A 10,000-nucleotide genomic window follows, 5' to 3' on the forward strand; every position below is an offset into this window, starting at 1 on the left:
CGGTCTTTTGAGGCTCTGATTTGTTGTTGCGGCCATTTGCATCTTCGGAGTTGCCTAGTGTCACATCAATAGGTTCTGTTGTGGCCACCTGCAGATCTGAATTTGTGGATGCAGTTGGCTCGGTTTGCTTGGCCGTTCCTTCATGGTTGGTTGCTGCAAATTCAGTTGTAGCACCTAGTTTATTGCAGCAAATTGCTTTAGTATCCCCCACTTCGCTACAGTTGGTTCCAGCATCAAGTTCTTTGTTGTGGCTCCTGCATAGGAGTTCTTGAATACCCTCTACAGGAGCTGATTTGCTGCTGTCGTCATTTGGAGTTGCTGCCGTACTTTTGGCCTCTTCTTTGCTTGCTGGAATTTCTGCAAGTGTTTGTTCAGCAGCCTTGGTTTGGGAGGTTACCTTGGAGCGGTTGGCTGCGGTAGGAGTTGCAGAAATTTCTGTCATAGAAATTTTAGGAGTGGCTGAAACTTCTTCAGTTGCTGGGGCAAGCTCTACATCATGCTGGGCCGCAAGGTGTTTGGCCATTGTTGCGGCCTCGGAACGCTGAAGTTGGGCCTCCTTTGCTGCTGCAGTTGGTGTCTTAGCATCTGACTTTGCCCGGTTGAACCTTGGGGTGGCAGAATTTTCAGCGGGCACTGAAATTTCTGCTGCTGCAGATTTCTTTGGTAGAGAATCAGGATCACTCCCGAGCCTCTCTTGCTGTTCATCTTCCTCAGAAAATTCAGACACCATGATTTGGATTGGGGTTGCAGAATTTTGGGCAGCTGCTGGAATTTCTGCGGTTGCAGAAATTTCTGGATCATTGTTGGATTTCCTGCAGCTGCTTGCTGCTGCACCAATAGGATTTCCGGTGGTGACTTCGGCCTCCTGCAGTTCTGCAATCTGAAGATCAACAGCCTTAGTTTGATGAGGGACATTAGCTCGGTGGGCTGCTGCAATGGTTGCAGAAATTTCAGTTGTTGCTGGAATTTCTGCAGCTATAGGAATTGCCGATGCAGAATTGGGTTTCTCCGCAGTCACCCGCTGTTGGTTATCTTCTTCCAAGGTTGCTGCTGATTCCTTAGTTGTTGCAGCTAGTTGTTGTGGCTTTGGGGCTGCACGATTGGCTTTGGACTTAAGTTTGAAATCAAGTTCAGGGTCGTCGGTCAATTTGGTATTGGTGCTGGACCTTGGAAAGTTAAGTCGAGGTTCTTTTGGCCCCCTCACTTGAAGCCTTCGATCCCCCGTAGTACTCATATCATAGACATCACCAATCAGCCCCCTCCTCCTTCTATCCATGTGTTCTCTCTGGCCTTTAAGCCTTCGAGCATGGAAAGCCTCCTCTTCGGACTCCGTCTCACCATCTGCATACCATCTTTTTGCCACAACTCCTTGGCCTTCTAGTCTTCCTCCTTTTTTCCTCTCTACAACACTTCTTCTTTGGCTCATGTTCTCCCTCATATTTTTTTCTATGTTTCGCCTCATGTTATGCCTAAGGTCATCATCATCATCACTCTCGCTCTCATACCATACTTGGTTTCGCCATGGAGCATGCGACCTAGGCACTTCTCTATAAGTTTTCCTTTGTTCCTTCTCTCTTTCCCATCCACCTATTCTCCTTTCTAATCTCTCCATCTTCTCCCTTCTTTCCCTCCTTATTTCATCCATGTTCACTGCCATTGTTTTAGACAAGTTTTCCAATGCCCGGTTTAGGTTGGCTGAACTATCTTCTAGGGCTTTCAACCTCCTATCTTGGTTGTTATAATGGGGGGACTCCATCTCCTTTTAACCCTCTGTTTTAGGACTCTAAGACCTTGAGACAACAGCCCCTCAAACTCCCAAAAATCAGAACTCAACCACCTCCAAAACTTGCTGCACAAAAATTTCTGGGTTGCTGAAAATTTCTGCGGCAGTCCACAAACTTCAGCAGCCAGGTTCGCCTTCAAGGCAGACTCAAATCACCCCACGAAGAGGCCTATGACAGTGACTAATAACCTCAGATACTCTCCACAAAAAATCAGAATTAAAGCTTCAGAAAAACCCTTCTCTTAGAAACCCGACAAACACCTTGTTGCAGAATTTTTCTGCAACACAGAAACTTCTCGAACTAGTCCCCAATCCTCCTGCGGTTGTCACCCAATGGATGAACCAACCCACCTGACGTGTACACCACTCAATCAACCACCGACAGGGGTTTCACAAGGATGAAAAACAGAAAATTAATTCTCCCAATCGACTACAAGTTCAAGCCCAATATAAGATGCAGAATTTTTATGAACTTCAGACTAAGATATATGGGCTGCAGAAATTTTAATCTCCCTCGGACCAATCAATATGGGTTTCAGAAAGTTAAACAGCAATGAATCAATTATGTTTAACACCCAATTCCAATTTTCCAATACTCCAATTCAGATCTGAAAATTTCTGCAGGATCCTCAATCATCAAGATATATGTATTGCAGAATTTCAGATCAAGGATATGGGGTTGCAGAATTTTTAAAACCACTCCAGATCCTAATATGCTCCAAAAATCTATTCCCCAAACACCAACAATCAGATCTGAAATTTTCTGTAGATGAGAACGTTACCTCCTTGAAGAATATATCTCTCAATGAAAGCACCAAATTGATGGGGGCTCACGGTCCAAAGCCCCTCACCAAGCCCTTTTTTCCTTGCGCTCCTCGCGTGCGCCTCCAAAGTACGTTGATGATGGACCGATTGTAGGTAACGCCGGTGGAATAACTCAATAAAAGAGATCAACAATGAAAGCAAACTTGATTTATATTCCACTAACTTGAACAATGAAGAACAACGAAGAACAATAATAAAGAAAGCAAAAGAAATCTAGAAAGAGATTGAAGAGATCCCTTCCTAGCCCAATCTAGTGGAGATTGATTTATCAACCACTAGCCCAAGTCCTAGAACAAGAGATCTAAGGACCGAAATCTATTGAAGGCCTAACCCCCCAATAGCCCAAGCCTTACGGCCGACTCTCTCACAAGAGAAAACAAGACTCAACTCATTGATCATTCCCCTCCCTACATTGGCCCCTCACAAGCTTATTTAAAGGCTAAACCCTAGACAAAACTAAGTAACTTGTCATCTCATGGATCCAAGGCTTTTCCACCGTTGATGGGCATGAGATCCATGGCTCAAAATCACCCAAGAAGGGCCTTCTCTCGGCTGATCCTTGGCTTGCTCTTGGCCCTTGGATGGAAGATGATGGAGGGGCAGATCAGCTTGGATCCCGCGGACCGGACGCACGGGACGCGTGTCCCGGATGGCCGGGATGCGTGTCCCGGTTGGGGCTGGCAGAGTCCCAGTCCGGGAGGGACTGGGACGGGGCGCGCAGCCTGGGCGCATGGGACGCGTGTCCCGGTTGGCCGGGTCGCGCGTCCCGGCTGGCGGAGTCCCAGGCGGACTGGGACTGGGCTGGGCGCTCGGCAGGTGGGCGCGCGCGCGCGCGGGCGCGCGGGCGGGCGCGCTGGCGGGCGCGGGCGCGGGCGCGCGGGCGGGCGCGCTGGCGGGCGCGGGCGCGGGCGCGCGGGCGGGCGCGGGCGAGCTGGCGGGCGCGGGCGCGCGGGCGGGCGCGGGCGCGGGCGCGCGGGCGGGCGCGGGCGCGGGCGCGGGCGCGCGGCCGGGCGGGCGCCTGGACGCCTGGGCGCGTGCGGGCGTGCGCCTGGGCGCGCTGGCGGGCGCCTGGGCGCGCGGGCAGGTGCCTGGGCGTGCGCCCAGCGCCGTGGCTGGCCTGTGCCAGCCCCTGGGCGCGCCTGGCCTGCTGCTGGCGCGGCAGAACCGTGCCAGGCCAGCAGTTTGGCGTGCCAAGGGGCTTGGCCTTGCTGTCCATGGTGCGCGCAAGGTTCGGCCGTCTCGCGCACCTCCTTGGCTTGGCCTTGCTGATGCCGATCCTCCGCTTGGATGCTCGTGTCATGGCCGGTCTCTTCCCATGGTTGAAGGCCTTGGCGATGCTCTCCTTTGGCCTTGTCTAGGCCTTGGATCCTCCTTGGTTGCAAGCCCCAATGGCGGTGTTCATGGGGGTCCCTTAGCACATGGTTATGCACGGGCGAGCGCAAGACTTTGGCCATGGTTTGGCCCTCTTTGGTTGGCGGGGCCACTTTGGCCTTTGATTGGCACATGGTCCTCTCTTGGCATGACGATTTTTCTTGGTGTTGCTTGCATGGGTCCTCAACACGCGGGCGCGCGCAGCAGGCGCGCAGCGCGGCCGGGGCGTCGGCGCGGGCGCGCGCGGCCGTGGCCTGGGCGCGGCGCGGCCGGGGCCTGGGCGGGCGCGGCGCGGCCGGGGCCTGGGCGCGGCCGTGGCCTGGGCGCGGGCGCGCGCGCCAGGCGCGCAGCGCGGCCGTGGACTGGGCGCGGGCGCGCGCGGCCGCGTGCGGCTGGGGCTCATGGGCGCGGCTTGGGCCGCGCATGGGCATGCCATGGCTTTGGCACGCTGGGCACCGTCTTGGCCGACCTTGGAGGCACTTGGCCAAGCATTGGAGGCCTTGGCTTGGCCTAGGCTTGGCCAAGTGTGAATGGGCTTGGCCTATTGCGAAGAGTCACGGCAAAGGTTCGACCGAAGCTCGCGGCGCCCCGGACGGAGCCGGGCCGCTCCCGCCTTTGCCGCGGCGCACGGGCGCCGCCGCCGTCCGGCCGTCGCGGCGGCCGCGCACGGCACTTCGGCTTCCTCCGTCGGCCCTCCCGGGACGCGCGACCCGTGCGACCGGGACGCGCATCCCGTGCGACCGGGACGCATGTCCGGGCGGTTCCCGTTTGCAACGCTCCTCGGTACTTTGGAACGCTTGGGGTGGGCTTTGGGCGGATGCCCCGCTGGGGTGGTAGGGAGGGGGGGCTGCTGCCGCCGCGGCGGGCCTTCCGCTCCACTCCGCACAAGCCCGCCGTGGGCACTCGCTGCGGGCGTGCCCGGCACCGTTCGTCCTCGAGGGATTCGGCCCGTCGGCTCGCTCGGATGGGCCACGCGCAGCGGGCCCACGACGGAGCCGGCACGCTCCTTCTGCTGGCGCGGCGCTCGGTCTACGCCTCCGGCCGGCCGTTGCGGCGGCCGTGCACGGCGCTTCGGATCGGTCGGCCCGTCGTCCCGTCCCTGACGAAGTTTTCGCGGCCGCGCGCGCGCGGAGTTGGATCGGCCTTACTTGGTCCGATCCTTCGCCCTCGCATGTTGCGTGGGCTCGGTCCCGTCCCGTTCGGTGAAATCTTTGTCCGCTCTGGTGCGTCCCTGTGGGTTCCTTTGTCGGTTTTGCGGGTTCGGCCGGGCCTTCCGTGCCGGCCCGTCGGCTCGCTCGGATGGGCCCCGCGGAGTTGGCCCACGACGGAGCCGGCACGCTCCTTCCGCTGGTGCGGCGCTCGGTCTATTCCTTCGGTCGGCCCTTGCGGCGGCCGTGCGCGGTGCTTCGGATCGGTCGGCCGGTCTTCCCGTCCCTCATGAAGTGTTCGCGGCCGCGCGCGCGCGGAGTTGGATCGGCCTTACTTGGTCCGATCCTTCGCCCTCGCATGTTCCGTGGGCTCGGTCCCGTCCTGTTCGGTGAAATCTTTGTCCGCTCTGGTGCGTCCCTGTGGGTTCCTTTGTCGGTTTTGCGGGTTCGGCCGGGCCTTCCGCGCCGGCCCGTCGGCTCGCTCGGATGGGCCCCGCGGAGTTGGCCCACGACGGAGCCGGCACGCTCCTTCCGCTGGTGCGGCTCTCGGTCTACGCCTCCAGCCGGCCCTTGTGGCGGCCGTGCGCGGCGCTTCGGTTCGGTCGGCCGGTCTTCCTGTCCCTCACGAAGTGCTCGCGGCCGCGCGCGCGCGGAGTCGGATCGGCCTTACTTGGTCCGATCCGTCGCCATCGCATGTTGCGTGGGCTCGGTCCCGTCTCGGTGAAATCTTGGGCCGCTTTGGTGCGTCCCTGTGGGTTCCTTTGTCGGTTTTGCGGGCTCGGCGCCGGGCCTTCCGCGCCGGTCCGTCGGCTCGCTCGGACGGACCGTGCGCAGGTGGTCCCCGACGGAGCCGGCACGCTCCTTCCGCTGGCGCGGCGCTCGGTCTATGCCTCCGGCCGGCCCTCGCGGCGGCCGTGCGCGGCGCTTCGGTTCGGTCGGCCGGTCGTCCCGTCCCTCACGAAGTTCCTGCGGCCGCGCGTGCGTGGAGCGGGATCGGCCTTACTTGGTCGGATCCGTCGCCCTCGCCTGTTGCGGGGGTTCGGTCCCGTCCCGTTCGGTGAAAGCTTTGCCCGCTCTGGTGCGTCCCCGTGGGTTCCTTTGTCGGTTTTGCGGCCTTGGCGGCGGGCCTTCCGTGTCGGCCCGTCGTGGGCCCGCTGCGCGTCCGTGCGCGGTGCTTCGGATCGGTAGGCCCGTCGTCTGGGTCCCTTACGAAGCTTTGCGCGACCGCTCCTTTGTCGCCGGTCCCCTGTTAGGGCTGACCGAGCCCTCCGTTCGCCCCCTGGCCCGTCGCATGGGCCCCCGGCGCCTCCGCGGCGCCCCACCGAAAACTGTCACGACGCGCATCCAGCGCCGACGAGGTCGCAGGTTACGTGCGGCAGCCGGGGGGCTAGGCCGAGCGGCGGCGGGCCCGCCCACGGACGGGCGCGGGGAGGAGCGCAGCCGGCACGCGGCGCGGAGCGGCGGCGGCATGCCGCCGGGCGGCCGTCGGCTCAACCGTGCCCGAGTCCCGCGGGCACCGCGTCGCCCGGCCGGCGCGAGCGGCGGCGGGCCCGCCCGCGGACGGGCGCGGGGAGGAGCGCAGCCGGCACGCGGCGCGGAGCGGCGGCGGCATGCCGCCGGGCGGCCGACGGCTCAACCATGCCCGAGTCCCGCGGGCACCGCGTCGCCCGGCCGGCGCGAGCGGCGGCGGGCCCGCCCGCGGACGGGCGCGGGGAGGAGCGCAGCCGGCACGCGGCGCGGAGCGGCGGCGGCATGCCGCCGGGCGGCCGACGGCTCAACCATGCCCGAGTCCCGCGGGCACCGCGTCGCCCGGCCGGCGCGAGCGCACGAGGGCGGGAGGCAACCGGGCGGCGCCTGCGGAACCGGATGCGACGGCCGGCGCGGCACGGCCCCGACGGGTCCGCACCGAAGACCAGCGCGGTGCGGATCGACCGCTGATGAGGTCAGAGGTTACGTGCGGCAGCCGGCCGGCTGGCCCGAGCGGCGGCCGGCACGCGACGGGGATCGAGCGGCCCCGACGGCTTGCAGCCGGGCGGCCGACGGCTAGGCCGTACCGGAGTCCCGCGGTCGTTCGGGCGAAGGGGCGCATGCTGCGGGAAAGGCCTGCGGCGGCGAACCGTCCGCCCGGCCGGCCAAGCCTTCCGCGGCGGCGCGCACGTGGCGGCGCGGCCGAGATGACCGAGCGAAGCCCTGGCGATGGGCGGCGCGCACGTGTCCGTGCGGCCGAGATGACCGAGCGAAGCCCGGGCGGCGCCCGCCGTGCGCCCTGCCGGATCGCGCCTTCCGCCGGCGCGCAACGCCGGTCCCGCGTTCCGGCCGCGGGAGAGGCCTGCGTCGGCGAACCGTCCGCCCCGCCGGCCGAACCTTCCGCGGCTGCGCGCACGTGTCCGTGCGGCCGAGATGACCGAGCGAAGCCCCGGCGACGGGCGGCGCCCGCCGTGCGCCCCGGCGGATTGCGCGGCCCGCCGGCGCGCAACGCCGGGCCCACGTTCCGGCTGCGGGAAAGGCCTGCGGCGGCGAACTGTCCGCCCCGCCGGCCGAACCTTGCGCGGCGGCGCTTACGTGTCCGTGCGGCAGAGATGACCGAGCAAGCTCCGGCGATGGGCGGCGCCCTCCGTGCGCCCCGCCGGATCGCCTGCGAGCGGCGAGCGTCCGGGCGGGCCCCTTTCGCAACTTCCCTCGGTACTCTAAACACCCCTTGCCTCTCGGTCTTCCCCCCGACCCTCTCGGTATTTGCTCGGATATGTGCATGCATCGTCCCTCGTCGCCTTCGGTTATCCTCCCCGGGGTGGGCTTTGCGCCGACGCGCCAACGGGGTGGTAGGGGGGTTGCAGCCGCGGCCGCCGCGTTTCGCCATCCGCGCGTGCGCCGCCGGATCCGAGTGGAGGTCGCGGGCGACTCGTCGATGCTTGTACTAGGGGCGCATGCCGGCAGCCCCCCGCGGGGTGCGGGACCCCCGATCGGCGTGCGAGGGACGGGCGTCCGGGCGGGCCCCGTTTCCAACTTCCCTCGGAACATTAAAACCCCCCGACCCCCTCGGTCTTCGCTCCGGCCCTATCGCTATTGCTCGGATATGTGCATCCACCGTCCCTCGTTGCCTTCGGTTATCTACCCCAGGGTGGGCCTTGCGCCGATGCCCCGATGGGGTGGCAGGGGTGGGGCTGCCGCGGCCGGCGCGTTTCGGCATCCGCGCTTGGGGGCTCGGACCCGAGTGGAGGTCGCGGGCGGCTCGTCGATGCCTGCACCGGGAGCGCATGCCGGCAGCCCCCCGCGGGGCGCCGGACCCCCGATCGGCGTGCGATGGACGGGGGGAGGGGCGGGCCCGGTTTGCAAATTCCCTCGGTACTTTAAAATCTCACGGCCCTGTCGGTGCTCCCTCCGGCCCTATCGCCACTGCTCGGATATGTGCATCCACCGTCCCTCGTTGCCTTCGGTTATCTACCCCGCGGTGGGCTTTGCGCCGATGCCCCGATGGGGTGGCAGGGGGGCACGCTCTAGGCCGTGCCACGGGGCGCGGGCGCCGGCGCCGTACGTCCCTCGCGGCGGCCGTGAGCGGCACCTCGGCTTGCTCGGTCTGTCCTCCCGGGACGCGCGACCCGTGCGACCGGGACGCGCATCCCGTGCGACCGGGACGCGTGTCCGGGCCGTTCCCGTTTGCAACGCTCCTCGGTACTTTGGAACGCTTGGGGTGGGCTTTGGGCGGATGCCCCGCCGGGGTGGTAGGGAGGGGGGGCGGCTGCTGCCGCGGCGGGACTTCCGCTCCACTCCGCACAAGTCCGTCGCCTCGCGGCGGGCGCGCCCGGCACCGTTCGTCCCCGAGGGAGCCGGCACGCGCCCGCCGAGGCCCCGGCGCATGGGCGCCGCCGCCGGCCGTCCGCGCGGCGGCCGTGCGCCGGCTTCCTCCGTCGGCCCTCCCGGGATGCGCGACCCGTGCGACCGGGACGCGCATCCCGTGAGACCGGGACGCGTGTCCGGGCCGTTCCCGTTTGCAACGCTCCTCGGTACTTTGGAACGCTTGGGGTGGGCCTTGGGCGGATGCCCCGCCGGGGTGGTAGGGAGGGGGGGCTGCTGCTGCCGCGGCGGGACTTCCGCTCCACTCCGCACAAGTCCGTCGCCTCGCGGCGGGCGCGCCCGGCACCGTTCGTCCCCGAGGGAGCCGGCACGCGCCCGCCGAGGCCCCGGCGCATGGGCGCCGCCGCCGGCCGTCCGCGCGGCGGCCGTGCGCCGGCTTCCTCCGTCGGCCCTCCCGGGATGCGCGACCCGTGCGACCGGGACGCGCATCCCGTGAGACCGGGACGCGTGTCCGGGCCGTTCCCGTTTGCAACGCTCCTCGGTACTTTGGAACGCTTGGGGTGGGCCTTGGGCGGATGCCCCGCCGGGGTGGTAGGGAGGGGGGGCTGCTGCTGCCGCGGCGGGACTTCCGCTCCACTCCGCACAAGTCCGTCGCCTCGCGGCGGGCGGGCCCGGCACCGTTCGTCCCCGAGGGAGCCGGCCCGCGCCCGCCGAGGCCCCGGCGCATGGGCGCCCCCGCCGGCCGTCCGCGCGGCGGCCGTGCGCCGGCTTCCTCCGTCGGCCCTCCCGGGACGCGCGACCCGTGCGACCGGGACGCGCATCCCGTGCGACCGGGACGCGTGTCCGGGCGGTTCCCGTTTGCAACGCTCCTCGGTACTTTGGAACGCTTGGGGTGGGCTTTGGGCGGATGCCCCGTCGGGGTGGTAGGGAGGGGGGGCTGGCGCCGCCGCGGCGGGCCTTCCGCCCCCCTCCGCACAAGTCCGTTGCCTCGCGGCGGTCGTGCCCGGCACCGTTCGTCCCCGACGGAGCCGTCGCGCGCCCGACGACTTTCCGGCGCACGGGCGCCGCCGCCGGCCGTCCG

The sequence above is a fragment of the Phoenix dactylifera genome, chromosome 10, assembly GCF_051530095.1.
Source record: "Phoenix dactylifera cultivar Ajwa chromosome 10, Ajwa_hap1_PhDact_Kaust_v1.1, whole genome shotgun sequence".
NCBI classification, from domain to species: Eukaryota; Viridiplantae; Streptophyta; class Magnoliopsida; order Arecales; family Arecaceae; genus Phoenix; species Phoenix dactylifera.